At 46.5% G+C, this 20,974-nt stretch overlaps 1 protein-coding gene across 2 annotated transcripts in view; it reads right to left on the minus strand.

The window, feature by feature from the left end:
- The window catches only part of LOC141173019 (N-formyl peptide receptor 2-like), a 43,792-nt gene extending 24,377 nt beyond the window's left edge, over positions 1-19,415 (minus strand). For both annotated transcript variants that reach the window (XM_073657645.1, XM_073657646.1), the window contains exon 1: positions 19,337-19,415. The gene's annotated coding sequence lies outside the window, so the exon portion shown is untranslated. The remainder of the gene's footprint in view (positions 1-19,336) is intronic.
- Between the last annotated feature and the right edge of the window lie 1,559 nt (positions 19,416-20,974).

The raw sequence follows: 20,974 nt of genomic DNA on the forward strand, positions 1-20,974 counted from the left end.
TTCATAGGATGGCTGAGCAGTCACTCACTGCATCCCTAGGACACAGTGAGTGGTGGGATCATGACAGATGACCCATTTTGTATAAACAGTGCTTGGACCTAATCACAATTTCTTTGTTTTTGTTTGTTATCCTGATTTTGAGGATTAACCACTGGTTCTTAATAGTATTGAGATCTGGGGAGTTTCCTGGCTATAGACTCAAAATGTCAATGTTTTGTTCATCAAGCCATAGAACTCATGGTTGCTCTCTGGACTTCAGTGGACTGGGGCAAGGTTATTTTCTGTGATGAAGCTCTTTCAGACTGCTTGGGACATCTGGAAGGATGAATATCTGGAGAAGAGGGGGTGAGCATTCTAATAAGTCTTGTGTAGTGATGGGCGAGCACTAAAATGCTCAGGTGCGCGATGCTCGGGTTGAGCAAATTGGAATTCTCGGGTGCCCGACCCGAGCAATGAGCCCAATGTAAGTCTATAGGAAACTCGAGAATTCTTCAGGCAGCTCCCCCTGGCGATCTGCAGAGGGCCTAAAAATTGCCCAAATCGATGGGAACAGTGCTCAAATGACATGGGAACAGCATGGGGAAGACTCCTGGAAGCATTTCTGACTCCCAGGTCACTGCTGTCAACAATGTTGTTAGAGGTTTTACGCCACTTTTACGGACTCACAATAAAACATCCAAAAACAAAACCAAATTGGATTTTTCTGGGAAATATGTTAAGGAACATCCTTTCCAGGGTAATGACTTGTATATAAGGCTAAATAAATAACCAAAAGCAAAAATGCTCCCCCACACCGTGGGCTATGTTCACACATTGCGTTTTTGATGCGTTTTTGAACTTTTGTATTGCTTTCAACCGTGACAAATGCATTCACCAGGAAATGTAATTTTAACATTTTACAACCTTATCTGGCCATGTGGTGTGTGACACATCATCAGACACATCCTGATACATTTAAGATGATGGGACTCTGACAGTCACAAAGACTATTTTTATAGGGCCATCAGGCAGCCCTTACTATTCTTAAAGGGCCAGCAGTTGGCCCTCACTATTGTTAGAGAGCCATCAGCCGCCACTCCATTGCCCCTTGGAAGAGACGGAGAGGTCGGAGAGCCTCCTAAAAACAATGTTCGCATTATTAGGAAGTGGGTCTCCAATAGTGTTTGCCTATGCAGTGAATGCAAAAGCTGCCAAAAATTTGGAGGCACTCAAATGCCTCTTGGAAAAGACATAGAGGTCGCAGAGCCTCCTAAAACAATGTTCTCACTATTAGGAAGTGGGTCTCCCATAGTGTTTGCCTATGCAGTGAATTCAAAAGCTGCCAAAAATTTGGAGGAACTCCAATGCCCCTAGCAAGACACGTAGAGGAGGTGATATGGTAGATATGTTGGTGAATGATATGATGATGGAGGATGAGGAGAAGGAGGAGGACAAGAGCAAATAGACAAAATCAGGAATCGTATACCCATGTCTGGGTTTGAAAACAGAGGTGCATGGGAATAGAATTAGACCTCCCAAAAAAAGACGCTGTTTTTGAGTTTAGGTTATGCTGCTATTATTGGGTGGTGTTGAGAAGTCTGGCCCAATCCAGCCCTTGTTCATTTTTATAAGAGTCAGCCTGTCAGCATTTTCAGTAGACAGGCGGATGCGCCTATGGGTTATAATTCCACCGGTGGCACTAAAAACCCACTCTGATAAAACGCTAGTGGCAGTGCAGGCCAGGACCTCCAAGGCGTAGAGAGCCAGTTCAATCCACGTGTCCAGCTTGGATACCCAATAATTATAAGGCACAGAGTAATCATGGAGGACGTTGGTATTCCTTGGTTGTCCAACGAACTGTGACCTATGCAGCCAGCGTTTACAGATGGAAATTTTTTTAATAGTTCCGCAACAAGGGCCTTCTGGTACTGCCCAATTTTAGTAGACCTGTCTGCCTCGGGACTAAGAGATATAAAGTTCTCCTTGTAGCATGGGTCTAGAAGTGTCACCAAACAGTAATGACTGTCATCCAAAATTTGGACAACAAGAATGTCATGGGAAAGGCAGCGTAGCATAAACTCAGCCATGAATGCCAGACTGCTAACAGGCAAGACTTCCGTTTCCTCACCAAGAGGACGAATGACCATGCTCTCCTCCTCCGCCTCCCTGTCCTCAGGCCATCCACGCTGAACAGACAGTATGACACTTTTGCAGGTTGTACCATCTATAGCGCATGAAACTAGCTCCTCCTACTCTTCCTCATTGTCACCCAATCCACGTTGGGATGAGATGAGGCTGGGCTGTGTGTAATCACCCTGTATGGTTCCTTGCTCCATCTCATCGTGCTCCGCCTGCAATGCATCCTCTTTGATTGTAGGCAGAGAGCGATTCAGAAGACAGAGAAGCAGGATGGTGAAACTAATTATGGCGTCATCACTGCTCACCATCTTGGTGGAGTCCTCAAAGTTTTGGAGGATGGTACATATACCTGACATCCATGCCCACTCCTGAGGTCTTATGTGTGGAGTCTGAACTGAATACTGACTGCCTTGTTGATGCTGGTACTCAATAACTGCCCTCTTCTGCTCACAAATCCTTCCCAACATCTGCAATGTACAATTCCAACACGTGGGAACATCACACAGCAATTGTTGAGCTGAAACAGGGCAAGGGCGACGGAAGCTGTAGCTGACTTTCTAAAATGGGCACTCAGGTGGCATACTTTGACAAGCAGATCCATCAGCTCCGGGTAGGTTTTGAGAAACCGCTGAACCACGAGGTTAAGCACATGAGCCAGGCATGGTACGTGTGTGAGCTCGTCTCACCTCAGAGCTACCACCAGGTTCCAGCAATTGTCACAAACGACTATGCCTGGCTGTAGGTTCTGCGGTGTCAGAAACAGATCTGCCTGCTCTTACAGAGCTGTCCACATCTGCTGAAGATGGATGCTGAAGAGGAGGTGCTGTATCTGTATAATGTGATGTTAACCCTGATTGACCCAGGGCACGCAATCCTCGGCGACGGGAGGACGTGTTCCGTCCCGAGGTCCGACTGGGTGCCGGCTTCCACTATGTTAACCCAATGTGCCATCAGTGAGATGTACTGTCCCTGCCAAAAAACACTTGTCCACGTGTCCGTGGTTAGGTGGACTTTCCCAGTAACTGCGTTGTTGAGGGCATGGCTAATTTTGTGAAAAATGTGCTTGCCTAATGCAGAGACGGCACACCGAGAGAAAAAGTGGCGGCTGGGGACTGAGTACCGAGGGATGGCCGCCGCCATCAGGTTGCGGAAAGCTTCCCTCTCCATGAGCCTAAAAGGCAACATTTCGAGCGCAAGCAGTCGCGAAATGTGTGAATTTAACAATGTGACTTGGGGGTGTTGGCTGCGTATTTGCGCTTGCGTTCCAAGGACTGGGGTAGGGACAACTGAATGCTGCACTGGGACAAGGATGTGGACGTGCTTGCTGATGGTGCTAGTTGAAAATGTGTAACGACAGGAGCAGGGCAGGAGGCGTCTTTGCATGCGCCATGAAAAGAGGATTAGCTTGCATGCACAACAGCTGAAGAAGCAGTGGTGCCACCCCCAGACACTGTTTCTGGACCCTGGGGTTCGGCCCACTTAATCGGGTCCTTTGCTGCCATGTGCCTGATCATGCTGGTGGTGGTCAGGCTGGTAGTTTTGCTACCCCTGCTGATGCTGGCCTGGCAGGTGGTACAAATGGCAGAGTCTTTTAAAAGCAGCCAGACTCGGGAAGACCTAACAGTCGTACTGGCAACTTCCGTCGTGTTGATTTTATGAGGAACGCCTTCTGACTGCGGCCACTACACGGCTTCTTCCTGCCTGTTGTGGTGCTGCGCCTCCCTTCCCCTGTGTGCTGCTGTCCTCACTCTGTATGTCCTCCTGCCAGGTTGGGTCAGTTACTATATCATCCACCACCTCATCTTCCACTTCTGCACCCTGGTCCTCCTTCTGACTTTCTGGCAATTATGTCTCATCATCGTCCACCTCTTGTGACAGTTTTCCACCGTCACCTTCGTGTGACCGTGGCTGCTTAAATATTTGGGCATCGCTACATGAAATCTCCTCTTGCCCTGCTTCAAGTGGACCAGGCGAGAGGCCCGAACCTATAAATGGAAAAGTGTACAGCTCTTTCTAGTGTCCAATTGTGGGATCAGTTGTCTCAGGGCACTCGGCATGGTGGGAGAAAGTAGGATCATGATGAGGAATATGCAGTCCAAACTCATGGCTACTGAGACTTGACAGTGTGGAAGACAGGGTGGGGGTGGTGGCTAAGTGATTGGAAGCATTTACTGCTATCCAACCAATAACCTTTTCACACTGCTCTGTGTTCAATAGTTGTGTTCTGCGGTCCCCTATTAATTGGGACTGGAAGGTCGAGCGACAAGATGTGGGTGTTTGTTGTGGCACAATTTCAGCTAGCCCACGGCCTCGGCCTCTGCATGCACCATCATCAACATCACATCTACTTACTTGTCCCTTGCCACTCACCTTGCCCATTTTAAATGGAGGGCAATATTTTCCACGTTCACTGCAAATGGCTGGATTTGAACCGCAGTGATATGTGATCCGCGTGATGGAAAACCACAGTTTTAAACAGCTGGCCTGTAGGTAACTATTTTTAACAGCGAACTGGTGTCAATAACTTCACTAACGCACTGCAGCAAAATTTCAATGGAGGCCAGAAATGGCTGAGTTTTCAGTGCAGTTATATGTGATCCGTGTGACAGACAAACCACAGTTTAAAAAGCTGGCCTTTGGGTAACTATTTTTAACAGCGACGTCATGTGAATAACTTCACTGACACACTGCAACAAAATTTCAATGTAGGCCAGAAATGGCAGAATTTTCAGCACACTGATATGTGATCCGTGTGACGGACAAACCACAGTTTTAAATAGCTGTCCTGTGGGTAACTACTTTTAACAGTGAAATGGTGTCAATAACTTCGCTAACACACTGCAACAAAATTTCAATGGAGGTTAGAAATGGCAGAATTTTCAGCGCACTTATATGTGATCCGTGTGACGGACAAACCACAGTTTTAAATAGCTGGCCTGTAGGTAACTATTTTTAACAGTGACCTCATGTCAATAATAGTGATGAGCGAGCATACTCGCAAGTACTCGGTACTCGCCGGAGCATCTCAGTACTAGAGATGCTCAGAGCTCGCCGAGTACTTGCAAGATGCTCGGGTCCTCTCCCTGCATGTTTGGCACTCTCCAGAGCACCAATCAACATGCAGGGATTGCCTGCCACTCATTGTAATGCCGCAGCCATGGTGGTTGTGGCATTACAGTGATTGGCTGGCCGCACAGCGTCATCAGGTCTTTATCAGACCCGGCGCCGTTGTGCTCATCACAGTCACTCCGGAATCAGGCAGAGTAGGGAGAGGTGCTGCTGAGCTAGGGAGAGATTTGGTTGTGTTTCAGGTATTGTAGGGAGAAAACATTAAACATATCCATCTTAACAAACAGTCCTTCTGAGGACTAATCCATCTGCAGAGATATCAGGCAGGCAGTGTGTATAGGCAGGCAGTGTATATAGCAGACTGCAGTGCATATTGCACAAGAGGCTCCATTCCAGTTCTGCCTTCTGCTGTTGTTAGATATTTCTAGACAAAGGCCCAGTTCTCAGGGGCCAGGAATACATTTTTTTGCATCTTAATCCCCATAATTTGCTTAAAAAGCAATCCAGAGAACACCGTTTTTCTGCGCCATTTTCTTGTTGGCACTGCAGAATACAGCCAGGTCCTTTCCATATTACAGCGCAAAAATCCAGCTATTTAAAACTGAATTTACTTGGTCACACGGATCACATATACGTTTTCAGAAAATACTGACATTTCTAACCTCCATTAAAAATTTGTTTCAGTGTGTCAGTGAAGCAATTGACACCAGTTTGCTGTTCAAAATAGTTACCTACAGCCAGGTATGTAAAACTGTGGTTTCTCCATCACATGGAAAACAAAAAAGTTTGCTCCAAATTCAGTCATTTGTAGTAAGTGTGGAAGATATTGTCCTCCATTTAAAATGGGCAAGGCACATGGCAAGGGATGGGGAACTGGACGTGATGGTGATGGTGCATGCAGAGGCTGAGGACAAGGCCGTGGGCAAGTTGAAATTGTGCCACAACAAACACCCACATCTTCTTGCCCGACCTTCCTGTCCCAATTCCTAGGGGACCGCAGCATACTACTATTGTACCCAGAGCAGTGTCAAAAGGTTGTTGGTTGAATAGCGGATAATGCTTCCAGTCACTTAGCCACCACCACCACCCTGTCTTCCACACGGTCAAGTCTCAGTAGCCATCAGTCTGGACCGCATATTCCTCACTCTGATCCTCCTTCCTCCCACCATGCCGAGAGCCCGGAGACAAATGATCCCACACTTGGACATTCTGAAGAGCTGTTCACTTTTCCATTTATAGATTCGGGCCTCTCGCCCGGTCCACTTGAAGCGGGGCAAGAGCAGACCGCATGTGGCGATGCCCAAATACTTGAGCAGCCACGGTCACACGAAGGCGATGGTGGGAAAGTGTCACAAGAGGTGGAGGATGATGAGACACAATTGCCAGAAAGTCAGGAGGAGGACCAAGGTGCAGAAGTGGAAGATGAGGTGGTGGATGATATTGTAACTGACCCAATCTGGCAGGAGGACATGCCAAGCGAGGACAGAAGCACAAAGGGGGAGGGAGTTAGAGCACCCCAACAGGCAGGAAGAAGCAGTGTAGTGGCCGCAGACAAAAGGCAGGCAACCTTTCCCCATAACACCAATACGTGGGAAGTTGCCAGTACAACTGTTAGGTCTTCCCAAGTCTGGTTGTTTTTTAAAGACTCTGTCGATAACCACAAAAAGGCTATTTGCACCCCCTGCCAGGCCAGCATCAGCAGGGGTGGCAAAACTAGCAGCCTGACAACCACCAGCATGATGAGGCACATGGCAGCAAAGCACCTGACTTTGTGGACCGAACCCCAGGGTCCAGGAACAGTGTCTGCAGGTGGCACCATTGCTTCTTCCGCTGTAGAGCTTGCAAGCCAATCCCCTGTCCATGGTGTATGCGAAGATGCCTCCTGCCATGCACCTGTCGTTGCACACTATCAAATAGCAGCATCAGGAAGCACGTCCACGTCCTTGTTCCAGCGCAGCCTTCAGTTGTCCATACCCCTGTCCTTGGAACGCAAGCGCAAATACGCAGGCAACGCCCCACAGGCCACACTACTAAATTCTCACATTTCGCAACTGCTTGCGCTCGAAATGTTGTCTTTTAGGCTCGTGGAGATGGAAGCAGTCCGCAACCTGATGGCGGCCGTCCCCCAGGACTCAGTCCCCAGCCACCACTATTTCTCCCGGTGTGCCATCCCCACATTACACAAGCATGTGTCCCAAAACATTAGCCCTGCCCTCAACAACGCAGTCACCAGGAAAGTCCACCTAACCACGGACACGTGGACAAGTGCTTGTGGGCAGGGATGGTACATCTCGCTGACAGCACACAGTGTTAACATAGTGGAAGCCGGGACCCAGTCGGACCTTGGGACGGAACACATCCTCCCGACTCCAAGGATTGCGGGCCCTATGTCAATCAGGTTTTCCCCCATGGTCTGCAGCTCTTGCACCTCATCCTGCTCAGCCTCCTCCTCCTCTTCAGCCTCCATCTCAGAAATGACCACATCAGTCACAAGCTGGAAGCACTGCAGTACTGCCTTGGCCAAGCAGCAACAGGCTGTGCTGAAGCTAATATGCTTAGGTGAAAAACTGCAGAATGCTGAAGAGTTGTGAACAGCTCTGAAAGAGCAGGCAGATCTGTGGCTCACACCGCTGAACCTACAGCCAGGAATGGTCATGTGTGACAATGGCCGGAACCTGGTGGCGGGTCTGAGGCGAGACGAGCTCACACACGTATGATTCCTGGCCCATGTGCTTTACCTCATGGTTCAACGGTTTCTCAAATCCTACCTGGAGCTGCCGGATCTGCTTGTTACAGTACGCCGCCTGTGTGCCCATTTTAGAAAGTCACCTACAGCTGCCAGCGCCCTTGCCCTGTTTCAGCAGCGTCTGCAGCTTCCGGCTCACAGACTGGTGTGTGATATCCCCACGCGTTGGAACTTTACACTGCATATGTTGGGAAGGATTTGTGAGTAGAAGAGGGCAGTTGATGAGTACTAGCATCAACAAGGCCATCGGTATTCAGTTCAGATTCCACACATAACACCTTAGGCGTGGACATGGATGTCAGACATATGTACCATCCTCCAAAACTTTGAGGACTCCACCAAGATGGTGAGCGGCGATGATGCCATAATTAGTGTCACCATCCCGCTTCTCTGTCTTCTGAAATGCTCTCTGCTCACAATCAAAGAGGATGCATTGCAGGCGGAGCACAATGAGATGGAGCAAGGAACCATACAGGGTGATTACACACAGCCCAGCCTCATCTCATCTCAATGTGGATTGGGGGACAATGAGGAAGAGGAGGAGGAGGAAGAACAGGAGCTAGTTTCATGCGCTATAGATGGTACTACCTGCACAGCTGTCATACTGTCTATTCAGCGTGGATGGCCAGAGGACAGAGAGGAGGAGGAGGAGGACGAGAGCATGGTCAGTCATCCTCTTGATGAGGACACGGAGGTCTTGCCTGTTAGTAGTTTGGCACGCATGGCTGAGTTTATGTTACGCTGCCTTTCCCATGACCCTCGTGTTTTCTAAATTTTGGAAGACAGTCAATACTGGTTGGTGACACTTCTAGACCCACGCTACAAGGAGAGCTTGATATCTTTTATTCCTGCGGCGGACAGGACTGCAAACATGGGGCTGTACCAGAAGGCCCTTGTTGCTGAACTATTAAAAAATTCCCATCTGAAAACGCTGGCGGCAGAGGTCACACTTCGTTGGACAACCAAGGAGTACAGACGAGAGAGACACAACTGCAATCCAGCAGAGACAGTGGAACACTGTCAAAGTTCTGGGAGAATTTTCTCAGCCCCTCCCATTGCACAAGCCCTGAGGCGTGGGGTACTTTCACAAGGAGTGCAAAGTTTGGGAAGATGCTGAGGAAGTATCTTGCCAACTGTACCAACGCCCTCCCTGATTCCTCTGTGCCTTATAATTATTGGGCATCCAAGCTGGATGCGTGCAATCAACTGGCTCTCTATGTCTTGGAGGTCCTGGCCTGCCCTGCCGCCAGCGTTTTATCAGAGCGGGGTTTTAGTGCCGCTGGTGGAAATATAACTGACAAGTGCATCTGCATGTCAACTGAAAATGCTGACACGCTGACTCTTATAAAAATGAACAATGACTGGATTGGGCCAGACTTCTCAACACCACCGAATGATAGCAGCGTAACATAAACTCAAATCCAGTGTCTATTCTAGGGAGGTGTATTTCCATGCACCTGTTCACACCTAGACATGGGTATACACTTCCTGATTTTTGCTATTTGATCTTGTCCTCCTTCTTCTCCTCATCCTCCACCACCATATCACCAGGGTGACCGTGATCTGTGATGCAACACCCATATAATTTTTTTAAAGAGTGTTTATGATGCCCGTAAAAAAAATTTTTTATACAGTATTTTCATGTATACCCCCCAGGGGTAAATGTTTGTCAGTCCATACACTCTGTGCTTGGGCATTACAAGTATAGGAGGCCAGCTCCTTTTTATTGGGAACATTTTTTTATGAGGCCCTCCTCCACGTCTCTTCCAAGGTGCCTCCCAATTTTTGGCAGCTCTTGCATTCACTGCATAGGTCAACACTATGGGAGACCCACTTCCTAATAATGGGTAGATTTTTTCATGAGGCCCGCTACATCTCTTCCAAGGGGCATTGGAGTGCCTCCAAATTTCTGGCAACCCTTGCATAAACTGCATAGGCAAACACAATGGAAGACCCACTTCCTAATAATGGGAACATTTTTTTCAGGAGGCCCTTCTCTAAGTCTCTTCAAAGGGGTATTTGGGTGCATTCAAATTTTCAAAGTGGTATTGGGGTGCGTCCAAATTTTCAAAGTGGTTTTGGGGTGCGTCCAAATTATGGGCAGCCCTGTCACTCACTGCATACGCATTATCTGTATAGGAGACCCACTCTTTAGTAATGGGAACAATAAAACATAGCCGGCTGATGGCTCTCTAAGAATAGTGAGGGCCAACTGCTGGCCCTTTAAGAATAGTAAAGGCCGCCTGATGGCCCTATAAAAATAGTCCTTGTGACTTACATAGTCCCTCATTCATAAATGAAACATGATGTGTCTGATGATATCTCACGCACCAATGGCCAGATAAGGTTGTAAAATGTTAAAATGACATTTCCTGGTGAATGCATTTGTCACGTTTGAAAGCAATGCAAATGTTCAAAAATGCATCAAAAACGCTACGTGTGAACATAGCCCAAGGTGTGGAGGAGCATTTTTGTTTTTGGTTATTTATTTTGCTTTATATACAAGTCATTACCCTGGAAAGGATGTTCCTTAACATATTTCCCAGGAAAATCCATTTTGGTTTCGTTTTGGTATGTTTTATTGTGAGTCCGTAAAAGTGGCGTAATACCTCTTACAATGTTGTTGACAGCAGTGACCTGGGAGTCATAAATGCTTCCAGGGGTCTTCCCTATGCTGTCCCCATGTCATTTGAGCACTGTTCCCATCGATTTGGGCAATTTTTAGGCCCTCTGCAGACCACCGGGGGGAGCCACCTGAAAAATGCTCGAGTTTCCCATAGACTTACATTGGGCTCGTTGTGCGGGTCAAGCACCCGAGTATTCCAATGTGCTCGACCCGAGCATAGAGCACCCGAGCATTTTAGTGCTCGCTCATCACTAGTTAATAACTTCACTGATACACTGCAACAAAATTTCATTGGAGGCCAGAAATTACAGAACTTTCAGCGCACTTATAAGTGATCCGTGTGACGGACAAACCACAGTTTTAAATAGCTGGATTTTTAGTGCTGTAATATGGAAAGAGCAAATGGCGCAGAAAAATGATGCTCTCTGGATTGCGTTTTAAGCAAATAATCAGGATTAAGATCCGCAAAAAAAATTATTCCTGGCCCTGATACCTGGAGCTATTTTTAGAAATATCTGTAAAAGCACCAGCAGCATACAGAACTGGAATGGACCTTCTTGCTATGTGCACTGCAGTCTGCCACATACACTGCCTGCCTGCCTATATACACTGCCTGCCTAGAACTGATATCTATGCAGCTGGATTAGTCCTCAGAAGGACTGTTTGTTGAGATGGATATGTGTCTCTAATATAGTTTGGTACACCTACAGTACATTAACTAAGAAACAAGCAAATCTCTCCCTGATGCAGCAGCACCTCTCCCTACACTGTCTGATTCTGGAGTGACTGTGACGAGCATGGCAGTGCCAGGTCTGATATAGACCTGATGACACTGTGTGGCCAGCCAATCACTGTAATGCCACAACCAACATGGCTGCGGCATTACAGTGAGTGGCAGGCAATCCCTGCATGTTCATTGGCTCTGTAAAGTGTGCCAAACATGCAGGGAGGGGACCCGAGCATCTGCCGAGCAACACCAGAAATACTCGGCGAGTGCCGAGCATCTCGAGCAGTGAGATGCTCAGGCAAGCACCAAGCAGTAGCGAGCATACTCGCTCATCACTAGTCTTGTGTCATCCAGCAGTAAGATTTATTGAGACAATTCATGTTTGGGGGTTTCTAATCCATGAAGTGGGCTCACTCAGAATTTTGCTTAAGAACGCTGCCATGAATAAAAAATGGCATCTAAACACCTAAGTGCAACTATTCACAACGATTCAGGAGCAAATTTGTGATGGATAATGCTTTTTTCGGCATGATGACGACCATATCACAAGGCAAAAGTGATAACTAAGTTGTTCTGTTAACAAAACATTTACATTTTAGATCCATAACTAGGAAACTCCCCCCAGATGTTTTTTTAAGAATCTGTGGTCAATCCTAAAAAATCAAGTGGACAGCCAAAAATGCAGAAATTGTGATAAGCTCCAGCACTGATGAGGCAAGAGCAATAACTGCCATGCCAACTAGTGTTGAGCATTCCGATTCTGAAATATCGGATATCGGCCGATATTCGCGGTATCGGAATTCCGATACTTAATTCCGATACTTTTACAATATCGAATACCGGAATCGGAAGTTCCCATAATACCTGCGCTCTGCAGTGTCTCTGAAGGATGACAAGCTGGATGGTAGCGCTCAGCTGCGATCCAGCCTGTCATCAGAATGCCATCCCAACTTGAAAGAATTCTCCTGATTGTTTAAAAACCGGCGGGCGGTAAAAAGCCGCCGGCTTTTAAACAATCACATAGCCCCATACTGCTTCCCCGCAGCCTCCCACCCCGATCCTCCGCTCCCCCCATCCTGATCGTAAGTTAGGACCTGGCGGGGAGCACAGCACCAAGGAGCGGGGAGCGAAGGACCCGGGCGGGGAATCCGGCAATGAAAAGACTTCACCGCCGGCTTTCCCGTTCTGTGCTGCTCTTTCCCGCTGGTTATTTCAAATGAACAGCCGAGGTATCAGCTGATGCTGATCAGCTGTTCATTTGAAGTCGCCACGGTGCCCTCAGAGGGTTCATGTGAGTTCATGCTTGACTGCATTGCATGAACTCACATGAACTTTCCCACGGCCGCACAGGTCAGCCTCACCTCCCAGACCATCAGCCCGTCATGATTAGTGTGTGCGTGGTGTCTGTGCGATGTCTGCGGGTGTGTGCGGTGTCTGTGCGATGTCTGTGAGTGTGTGCGGGTGTGCGCGGTGTCTGTGCGATGTCTGTGGGTGTGTGTGGTGTCTGTGCGATGTCTGTGGGTGTGTGCGCGGTGTCTGTGCGATGTCTGCGAGTGTGTGCGGGTGTGCGCGTGCAGGCAGACATAGGCCGATGTGACACTACTACTCCCATCGGCCTATGTCTGTCCCCCGTCCACTCCTGCCAGCAGGATCAGCTCGATGGGAGCAGTAGTTCCCATCAGCCTGATCCTGCTATTTAAATTGCCCTACTGTGTCCCCAATAAATTTTAAATACATTTCATTGGTGGCCAGTGGTTACCTAAAATAAATTAGTTTATACATTACCTGTCCCCGCCGATCGCCACCTAAAAAAAAGTAAAAAATAAAAAACTACACCTATACTCACCTAGACACCTAATTCCCCGAAGCCATCGATCTCCTGTAATAAAATATAAAATAATAAACCACAACCTTATCCTTACCCCTCTGTAGTACTCCACGAGTGTCCCACGAAGATCTCCAGTTTAGAGCTCTGAACCGCTGCCGCCGCTAGAATGATGGGGCCGTAAAGCAGCCCCGTCATTGCATAAGCGGGTTCGCCGGAGTTCAGGCAGCGCTGCTCCGGTCAGCTCCTTTACGGCCCTGCTGTACCGTGAGAAATTCCTATGGTACAGCAGTGCGGTAAAGGAGGTCTCCGGAGCTGCGCTGACTGAATGCACTCCGGTGACCTCAGTCAGTGGCTCTCACTGCCGGGAGCGGACGTGTTCCCGGCAGCGTGAGCTTACAGCAGCCATGCACAGCTGTCACCATCTCCAGATGTGACAGCTGTGCATGGGAGATCAGCGCAGGAACGTGGACAGGTAACTATTTTTTTTTTAGTAAAGTAAGAATTAAATAAAATGGTGTGTTTTATTTCAAATAAATTATTTTTTTCTGGGTGTAGTGTGTGTTTTCTTTTTAACACTTGTAGGTTAGTAATAGGGGTGTCTTATAGATGCCCATCATTACTAACCTGGGCTTCATGGCAGCTGGCGCTGACATGAACCCCACCACTATTACCCCCTGCCACCGCAAAAGGGCAGCGTGGAAGAGCGAGGCTAAGCGCCAGAATTGGCGCATCCTATGGATGCGCCATTTCTGGGGCGACTGACGGCTGGTGTTTCTAGCCTGGGAGGGGGCCAATATTCATGGCACCCTTCCTGGGCTATTAATATCAGCCCCCAGCTGTCTGCCTAGCCTTTGCTAGCTATTAAAATAGGGGGACCCCACGTCATTTCTTTGGGGGGGTCCCCCATTTTAATAGCTGGTAAAGGCTAGGTATTCAGCTGGGGACTGATATTAGTAGCCTGGGAAGCTCCGTGGGTATTACCCCCTTCCCAGGCTTCAAACATCTGCCCCAGCCGTCTGCTTAACCTCCGCTAGAGACTAAAATTATGGGGGATCCCACGCCAATTTTTTTTTTAATAAATCCTTTATTTTAACACTAAATAACACTTGAGGAGTTAATAAAGATGCAGTCCCTAAATTATTATTTATTTTTTAATTAATTTTTCCCAAAAATGTTGACGTGGGCTTTGCCATATTTTTGTATGCCAGCCAGGTACAGCATCCAGGAGCGGGCTGCCCCCAACTCCCAGCTGCCTAATTGTACCTGGCCGGACACAACAATATAGGGAAGCCCTTTTTTTATTATTATTTCATGAATTTCATGAAATAAGTAAAAAAAAAAATATGTGGGGCTTTGCCCTATTTTTGTGTCCAGCCAGGTAGAACTAAGCAGCTGGGGGCTGGAATCCACAGCGCAGGGAGGCCCAAGCTTTGTGGGCCCCCCCTGCTGCGAACTGCACTCCGTAGCCACCCCAGAAAATGGCGCGTTCATAGAAGCGCCATCTTCTGGCGCTGTATCCAACTCATCCAGGGCCCTGGTGTGGTGGCTCACTGGGTAATAAAGGGGTTTGGGCCAGCTTTGTATTATCCGCATGCCCTAAGCCCGAAATTCATGGGGTCACACCAATATTAGACATGACCGCCATGAATTTCTAGTAAAGTATTTAAAAAAAACGCAACACCCAGAATAAAGTCCTTTAATTGAAATAAACACACAATTCTTTAATGTTCTAAATTAAACCATACTTACCGTCACGCCCATTCCAGCTGAAGCCAATGATCTCCTGTAATAAAAGTAAAATAATAAAGCAACATCATCCTTACCTTTCCATGGTTCCCAGGACAGCTTCAGCTCTGCTACATCGAGATGACAGGCTGGATCGCCGCAGAAAGCTGCCATCCAGCCTGTCATCCCGCAGACATTGAGAAACGCAGGCATGCTTGCGCTCCTCAGTGTCTGGCTGTGACGGCATCCAGATGAGCCGACAATGAACTCAGCTCACCTCATGCACGTCACTGACAGCGTGGGAGAATTCTCCTGCGCATGCGGTGAGCGTGAGAGACTCGGCTCATCTGGATGCCTGACACTGAGGAGCGCAAGCATGCCTGCGCTTCTCAGTGTCCGCGGGATGACAGGCTGGATGGCAGCTTTCTGCTGCGATCCAGCCTGTCATCTCGATGTAGCAGAGCTGGAGCTGACCTGGGAACCATGGAAAGGTAAGGATGATGTTGGTTTTTTATTATTTTTCTTTTATTGCAGGAGATCATTCACTTCAGCTGGAATGGGCGTGATGGTAAGTATGGTTTAATTTACAACAATAAAGAATTGTGTGTTTATTACAATTAAAGGATTTTATTCTGGGTGTTGTGTTTTTTTTAAATACTTTACTAGAAATTCATGGCGGTCATGTCTAATATTGGCGTGACCCCATGAATTTCGGGCTTAGGGCCAGCGGATAATACAAAGCTGGCCCTAACCCCTTTATTATTCAGTGAGCCACCGCACCAGGGCCCTGGACGAGTTGGGTAGAGAGCAAGAAGATGGCGCTTCTCTGAACGCGCCATTTTCAGGGGTGGCTGCGGACTGCAATTTGCAGCGGGAGGGGGGCCCCAGAAAGCTTGGGCCTCCCTGCGCTGCAGATTCCATCCCCCAGCTGCCTAGTTGTACCTGGCTGGACACAAAAATAGCCAGAAGCCCCACGCATTTTTATTTTTTTTAATTATTTCATGAAATTCATGAAATAATAAAGAAAAAAAGGGCTTCCCAATATTGTTGTGTCCAACCAGGTACAAATAGGCAGCTGGTGATTGGGGGCAGCCCGTTCCTGCCTGCTGTACCTGGCTGGACACAAATATAGTGCGAAGCCCCACGTCAATTTTTTTAAATTATTTCAGGAAATTCATGAAATAATTAAAAAAAAATTGATGTGGGGCTTCGCCCTATATTTGTGTCCAGCCAGGTACAGCAGGCAGGAACGGGCTGCCCCCAACCACCAGCTGCCTATTTGTACCTGGTTGGACACAACAATATAGGGAAGCCCTTTTTTTTTTAAATTATTTCATGAAATAATTAAAAAAAAATTGACGTGGGGCTTCGCACTATATTTGTGTCCAGCCAGGTACAGCAGGCAGGAAGGGGCTGCCCCCAACCAACAGCTGCCTATTTGTACCTGGTTGGACACAACAATATAGGGAAGCCCTTTTTTTCTTAATTATTTCATGATTTTCATGAAATAATTAAAAAAAAAAAATACGTGGAGCTTCGCCCTATTTTTGTGTCAAGCCAGGTACAACTAGGCAGCTGGGGGCTGGAATCCGCAGTGCAGGGAGGTCCAAGCTTTCTGGGCCCCACCCGCTGAAAATTGCAGTCCGCAGTTACCCCGGAAAATGGCGCGTTCATAGAAGCGCCATCTTCTGGCGCTGTACCCAACTCATCCAGGGCCCTGGTGTGGTGGCTCACTGGGTAATAAAGGGGTTAGGGCCAGCTTGGCATTATCAGCTGGCCCTAAGCCCGAAATTCATGGGGTCACGCCAATATTAGACATGACCGCCATGAATTTCTAGTAAAGTATTTAAAAATAAAACGTAACACCCAGAATAAAGTCCTTTAATTGAAATAAACACACAATTCTTTATTGTTGTAAATTAAACCATACTTACCATCACGCCCATTCCAGCTGAAGCCAACGATCTCCTGCAATAAAAGAAAAATAATAAACCAACATCATCCTTACCTTTCCATGGTTCCCAGGACAGTTTCAGCTCTGCTACATCGAGATGACAGGCTGGACCGCTGCAGAACGCTGCCATCCAGCTTGTCATCCCGCGGACACTGAGAAGCGCAGGCATGCTTGCGCTCCTCAGTGTCAGGCTGTGATGGCATCCAGATGAGCCGAGTCTCTCACGCTCACCGCATGCGCAGGAGAATTCTCCCACGCTGTCAGTGACGTGCATGAGGTGAGCTGAGTTCATTGTCGGCTCATCTGGATGCCGTCACAGCCAGACACTGAGGAGCGAAAGCATGCCTGCGCTTCTCAGTGTCTGCGGGATGACAGGCTGGATGGCAGCGTTCTGCTGCGGTCCAGCCTGTCATCTCGATGTAGCAGAGCTGGAGCTGTCCTGGGAACCATGGGAAGGTAAGGATGATGTTGCTTTATTATTTTTCTTTTATTGCAGGAGATCGTTGGCTTCAGCTGGAATGGGCGTGATGGTAAGTATGGTTTAATTTAGAACAATAAAGAATTGTGTGGTTATTTCAATTAAAGGATTTTATTCTGGGTGTTTGTGTTTTTTTTTAACTTTGACTATGGGGTTAGTAATGGGGGTGTCTTATAGACACCTCTCCATTACTAACCTGGGCTTGATGTCAGCTGGCATTATAAGCTGACATCAACCCAAACCCTATTACCCCACTGCCACCGCTACAGGGCAGTGGGAAGAGCGAGGCTAAGTGCCAGAATTGGCGCATCCTATGGATGCGCCATTTCTGGGGCGCCTGACGGCTGGTGTTTCTAGCCTGGGAGGGGGCCAATATTCATGGCACCCTTCCTGGGCTATTAATATCAGCCCCCAGCTGTCTGCCTAGCCTTTGCTAGCTATTAAAATAGGGGGGGCCCCACGTCATTTTTTGGGATGGTCCCCCATTTTAATAGCTAGTAAAGGCTAGGTATTCAGCTGGGGGCTGATATTAGTAGCCTGGGAAGCTCCGTGGGTATTACCCCCTTCCCATGCTTCAAACATCTGCCCCAGCCGTCTGCTTAATCTCCGCTAGAGCCTAAAATTACGGGGAACCCCACGCCAATTTTTTTTTTAACAAATCCTTTATTTTATCACTAAATGACAAGTACAGTAATCAACACTATCACTGTACTTCATATGTATGTGACTGACATGTTTCTATCTATCTAATCTATGTGTGATTCTCTATTCTTTCTATTCTAAATTGTCGGGTACAGATGCTGAATTGCCGGCCGGCTTTTTTAAAGAGACGGTGCATGAAAACACTAATATTTTTTTAAATAAATCCTTTACACTAAATGACAAGTACAGTAAGCAACACTGTCACTGTACTTAACATATATGTGACTGACATGTTTCTATCTATCTAATCTATGTGTGATGCTCTATTCTTTCTGTTGTAAATTGTCGGGTGCCGCTGCTGAATTGCCGGCCGGCTTTTTTAAAGAGACGGTGCATGAAAACACTAAGATTTTTTTTAATAAATCCTTTACACTAAATGACAAGAACAGTAAGCAACACTGTCACTGTACTTCATATATATGTGACTGACATGTTTCTATCTATCTAATCTATGTGTGAAGCTCTATTCTTTCTGTTATAAATTGTCGGGTACCGGTGTATGCCGCTGCTGAATTGCCGGCTTTTCATGTTTCACTGTGAGCACTGTTCCCATCGATTTGGGCAACCACCTCCCCCAATACATTCTACATTATTGTTAGTTGTTTTCCTTCATGTAGAATTAACCTACAAGGAAAGAAAGGGTTTATTTTCATTCCGATATTTGTGTCCCATTGACTTGCATTGGTTTCCGGTATCGGAATCGGCGATATCCGATACTTTTTGGGTATCGGCCCGATCCAATCCGATCCGATATTTCCTGATATCGGAAGGTATCGCTCAACACTAATGCCAACCCATTTGCCCCCCATGTGGTACCCATTGGAACCCTTCATGTTCTCCAGCAGAAGAGATATGAATTATAATGTTCTGCAGCAGCTAAGGTGTATTATAAGATTTTGCAGAAGATAAAGTGTGTATTATCATGATCTACAATAGCTGATGTGTTTATTATGAGGTTCTAAAGTAGCTGAGATATGCCTTATGCAATTCTGCAGCAGATGAGGGTATATTAAGATGATCTGCAGCAGCTGAGATGTGTGTTTTGAGGTTCAACAGGATCTGAGGTGCTTATTATGATGTCCTGCAGTAGGTGAGGTGTGTACAATTAGGTTAAGGTGAGGATTATGATGTTCTGCAGCAGCTGAGATGTGTTATTAATTACTGCATCAGCTGAGGTGTACTATGAGGTTCTACAGCAGCTCAGATGTGTTTTATGAGGTTCTGAATGTATTCTAATTAATTTTGAGCTATATCAGAAATGACAGAACATACACTATAAAACCTACAATATTATGGTATAAAAAGTTCTACAGATAACATCTATGAAAAGTAAGGGTTTAACATGATATCTTCAATCACTTACCTTTTAATTTCTCAGACTATTCACTTTTGCAGCAGATACAATTTATCATGTTATAAAAAGAAATGACCTATCAAGAAATGAGCAATGCGACTTTATATAGAAAATGCTTACTATACAAAATCATGTGACCGGGTGCTGAGATTGTGTAACTGATTAGTCAAAGAAACGTTTACAGTTATCTATCTGTGCAGTCACATGCGGATGGGAACAGATATTACAAGAAATGATGCACAGTCATGGCCGAAAATGTTGGCACCCTTGAAATTATTCCGGAGAATTTAGTATTTCTCCCAGAAAATTATTGAAATGACACATGTTTTATTATACACATGTTTATTTCCTTTGTGTGTATTGGATCAACACAGAAAACATGAAAAAAGCCAAATTGGACATAATTTCACAGAAAACTCCAAAAAAGGGCCAGACAAAATTGTTGGCACCTTGCCAAAATTGTGGGTAAACAACTTTATTTGAAGCATGTGATGCTCGTTCACATTCACCTGTGGCAAGTAACAGGTGTGGGCAATATGAAAACCACACCCGAAACCAGATAAAAAGCGTAGAAGTTGACTCAATCTTTGCATTGTGTGTTTGTGTGTGCTACACTAAGAATGGAGAAGAAGAGAACTGTCTGAGGACTTGAGAGCCATAATTGTTACAAAATATCAACAATTTCAAGGTTACAAGTCCATCTCCAGAGATCTAGATGCTCCTTTGTCCACGGTGCGCAGCATAATCAAGAATTTTGTAACCCATTGCATTGTAGCTAATCTCTTGGATGTGGACAGCAGAGAAAAATTGATGGAAGGTTGCAATGCAGGATAGTCTGGATGGTGGATAAGCAGCTCCAATCAAGATCAAAAGAAATTCAAGCTGTCCTGCAGGCGCAAGGTGCATAAGTGTCAGCGCAAACTATCCGTCAACATATGAATGAAATTAAACGCTATGGCAGGAGACCCAGGAGGACCCTACTGCTGACACTAAAACATAAAAAATCTAGATTGTAGATTGACAAAATGTACTCAAGTAAGCCAAAATCCTTCTGGGAAAGCATCTTGTCTACAGGTGAGACCAAGATAGATCTTTTTTGGTAAAGCACATAATTTTACTGTTTACCGAAAACGGAATGAGGCCTACAAAGAAAAGGACACAGTACCTACAGTGAAATATGGTGGAGCTTCAAAGATGTTTTGGGGTTATTTTGATGCCTATGGCACTAGGTGCCTTGACTGTGTACAAGGCATCATAAAATCTGAAGATTACCAAAGCATTTTGGGTCGCAATGTAGTGCCCAGTGTCAGAAAGCTGGGTTTGCATCCTAGGTCATGGGTCTTCCAGCAGGACAATGACCCCAAAGATACTTCAAGAAGCACCCAGAAATGGATGGAAACAAAGTGCTGGAGAGATCTTAAGTGGATGGCAATGTTTCCAGATCTAAATCCCATTGAACACCTGTGGAGACATCTTAAAATTTCTGTTGGGGGAATGCACCCTTCAAATATGAGGGACCCCGAGCAGTTTGCAAAAGAAAATGGAAGACATTACTACATAATAAAGGAGGGGTGGACACACATGTCTTTATAGGATTTAGAAAGCTACAAGGGCCCATTCATCTACTCAACATGCAGGGGGGACAAG

The sequence above is a fragment of the Phyllobates terribilis genome, unplaced genomic scaffold (assembly GCF_046119375.1).
Source record: "Phyllobates terribilis strain yellow unplaced genomic scaffold, ASM4611937v1 Scaffold_12__6_contigs__length_324123572, whole genome shotgun sequence".
NCBI classification, from domain to species: Eukaryota; Metazoa; Chordata; class Amphibia; order Anura; family Dendrobatidae; genus Phyllobates; species Phyllobates terribilis.